Raw genomic sequence first — 3837 nt, 5'->3', positions numbered from 1 at the left:
CTTATTCACGATTGCTAAGACGTGGAACCAACCCAAATGTCCACAAACAAATGAATGGATTGAAAAATTGTGGCACATATACTCCATTGAATATTACTCAGCCATAAAAAACAACAAGGCCCTGGAATTTGATAGAAAGTGGATGAATATGGAAGATTTGTTGCTGAGTGAAGCAGGTCAGGCTATGAAAGAGAGACATTGCATGTCTCCACTTAACATACACCAACTGTCCGCACTCTATGGTAGAGAGTGAAAGACTACAGAACATAAAAGTAATGGACACTAGAGACAAAGTGGAAAGAGAGTGTGAGAGGGGAAGAGCATGGGAAATTTGGGGGGGAAATGGAGAAGTAAGACTCTTGTGGGACACAGATAAGGTTTAATATCTTTTGACGAGGATGTGTATGGTGGTCTCAGCTGGGCTGGACTGAGGTGTACATCATGCTGGGTAAAGTCTCTGTCCAATCTAAATGATGTATAGTGATTTAATGTATGAATAATAGTAAAAATATATAAAAATATTAAAATAGAAATGTAGGAATATTTGCTACCTAGGTAGTAGGAAAATATTAATATTTGGAATGTAAAAATAAAATCTCCAAAAATCCACGAGGATAAGATAGCCAAACATATAGGAAAACAATAAAGAAAATTATTGTGTAGGTATTTCATAAAAGGTGAACAAAAATGGCAAAAAATGAAGGGAAAAAAACCTTATTCTCAGTGGTTATAGGTATATTCTTACATTGCTATTACAATTGTTCTTATATGTAAAATATGTGTATGTGCACATATGCATGTAAAGTATACAGTACATTATATGCATCCATATATAAGAAAGTATGTAGTACCTTATATTTATTTTCTATATGTAAACTGAAATCCACAAAAAGGAGAAGGAAGAACACCAACTTTATTGATAATTGTGGATACCTCTGAAGGGAAGACTGGAATTTAAATTGGTCATCCACATTTTCTTTCACCTTACTTACAATGTTTTATTTATTTATTTATTTTTCATTTTAATTCCCAGTGGGTGCATGCACTTGCCAGAGACAGAGAGAGAGAGAGAGGGAGAAAGTATACCCCAATGGGATGTGATCGCTGCTGCTGCAATCCTTTTTTTCTCCATTGTTGCATCCTATCAGGATTTGGGGCATTCACATGCATGTGCCTGGCTTGCTTTTCAAGCTGCCAGACCAGGATCAAAGCTGTGATTGACCATCTGGGACCCAACTCCAACTCCCCATACCCTGTGCTTAACCCCTGTGCTATGGGACTGGCTGACTTTCAATTTTGCACAAGGAGTACATATTCACGTACTCTACGTCCAACAGCATTTTAACCAATTTATATATAAGACATTTAGAAAAATAAAATTAGCAGTTTGCCATAGGGCGGGCGCCACCACGCCCAAATTAGCAGTTTGTATACATAGTTTTTACTGAAGTCCAAGATGTAGACATTAGTAACCTAAGTCAGTATGTGTAACAGCACAGCAATGTGGTCAATATTTATTTTTGGAAAAACAATGACCAAAAAATGATCTAAATAATCACCAATAAAGGATCAAATTTTTTATGCTTCATGTGGTGGACGGTAAGTCCCATTCCCCAGCTAACTTTCAATTTTGTCCCCTGCAGGATTTAAGATTAAAAAAAGGCTGATGCTAATTTTCCAGGCTACATTGACACTTTCCCAGCACTTATATTTCATTCAGAGCATGTTCATGTTCCTGGAGATAATCTACAACTGCGTAGAACATTTGTCATCTTCTGAGAACCACACAAGCCAATCTTTAATTCCACTTTGGGAATTTTTTTTTTGGAGAGGTTTTTACTGTAGGGTGCATGTGCTCGCCAGAAAGACAGAGAGAGACAGAAAGCAAGAAATCACCCTCCCTCCAGGGGGAATGACCACACAGCAGTCCCTTCTCCTCCAGTCTCTTCTTGGGACTTTGGGCACACATGCACATGAGCCCATCCTGAGTTTTAAGCCACCGGGTCCAGGACTAGAACTGCAGTTAACTACATAGGATTTTAGTGATGTAACCATTACATCATCTGCTGATCCCAATAACGTATATTTTTAAGAACCATTATCTTCCACAGAACAGCCACTTCTGTAAATTTATTCTACTCATGCAGGTGATGTGCAAAGATCCTTACTGCAGCCTTGCTTGTCCTTGCTAAAAGTTGGAGACAATATAAAATATTCATTAATTTGGTAATTATAAAGTAAAATATGGTAGATAAAATGGCATACGATTCAACTCTTCCAAAAGAATACAGTGGAATTTAATACACCAATAATGATGACATGTTAGTTGTGTGTATGCATATGTATGTATACATAGCCATGTGTCACAAAATGATTTGGTGAATGATGGACTGCATATATGACTGTGGAGCAATAGGGTATACTATATAGTCTAGGCATGTAGTAGGCTATATTTTCTGGGTTTGTTTAAGTACACCCTTTGATGTTCACACATCACCTAATGGCACACTTCTCAGAACATATCCCCATCACTAAGCAACACATGACTGTGCGTGTGTGTGTGTGTGTATATATATATATATATGGATATATGTGTATATGTAAATATATATATATATGTATGTATAAATTCTAGAACAGTGTAGAGTATAATTCTATTTTCAGATTAAACACACATACACAAGTACAGAAATACATATAAATATATAAACTCACACATGTAACTAAATCTGAAAAAGTACCACAATTCAAAAGTGAGAGTTGGTAGAGAGACTTGAAGAGGGAAATTTCACTTATTATGCAATAAAATTTTGTGGTGTGTAGGTTTTATTTTAATGAACAAATAACATAAGTTATTCTAAGTTTTAATCTATTGAAAATAATATTACAAAATTAGAATTAGAGTTCATATTTTCATAAATACTAGAGGCATGCTTTTTTCGTATGAGGTAAATTTTTTATAAAGTAGAATGTATTGATTGACCAGAAGCATACAGTTCAATGAGCTTTGACTAAGGTGTACAAGTATGTAACAACACTTTAAGCAAGATACAGAATATTTTCCATCACTCCTGAAAAATCTCTTTTAGTCAATTCTCATTAAACTCAGAACTGCTCCTTAAAAAAAGCATGATTCTGATTTCTATTGCCAAAGATATTTTTTATTCTTTTTTTGGGGGGGAGGAGGGTTCACTGTTTATGACAAGCCTCCAGACCACCCCATCCATGGTTCTCTCTGATCAGAAGTTCTTTGAGACAATGCCGTCAGCCTTGGCCAGCTGGAAAATGGAGTTATCTGATTCCCCCATCCTGCGAATGGCCCCACAGATGGTGTAGGTCTTGAACTGGTCGTTAAACCTGCCGGCGACCTTGTCCACCTCAGCCACGTTCATCTGGATGGATACATGGTCCTTGGCGCAGATGACGCAGCTGCTAAAGGAGCACTTCCACGGCTTGTACAGGTCCACGAACTCGCTGGTGTCATTCTGCATCTGGAGTGTGAACAGAAACAAGTTATTTTCTACTCTTAAACTTCATTTAAATCATGCACTACATACTCTTTGCTGTCTTGTTTATTTATCTCAACATGATATTTGATACTCATTTAAATCATCTATATTGTTACATTTTCATTTATATTGATGTATATTATTTATTTTAATGCTAAGAATTATTATAATGCATAAATACACCACAATTTGTTTATCTTCTTTCCTATTGAATGGCATGTGTATAGTTTCCGTTTGGGAGCTATTATGAATGACACTGTAATGAACATTCTTCCTCAAAACTTTTGTGGATATATGCTTTCAATTCTCTAGGGTAAAACCTAAAAGT

At 36.1% G+C, this 3837-nt stretch overlaps 1 pseudogene; it reads right to left on the bottom strand.

Moving 5' to 3' along the window:
• Nucleotides 1-3239: 3239 nt before the first annotated feature.
• LOC102472884 (40S ribosomal protein S21 pseudogene) lies at nt 3240-3491 on the bottom strand (annotated as a pseudogene).
• Between the last annotated feature and the right edge of the window lie 346 nt (nt 3492-3837).

The sequence above is a fragment of the Tupaia chinensis genome, unplaced genomic scaffold, assembly GCF_000334495.1.
Source record: "Tupaia chinensis unplaced genomic scaffold, TupChi_1.0 Scaffold149552_1, whole genome shotgun sequence".
Classification (NCBI taxonomy): Eukaryota; Metazoa; Chordata; class Mammalia; order Scandentia; family Tupaiidae; genus Tupaia; species Tupaia belangeri.
Note: the sequence above shows the minus strand (reverse complement) of the source record. Positions and strands in the feature narration are given on the sequence as shown.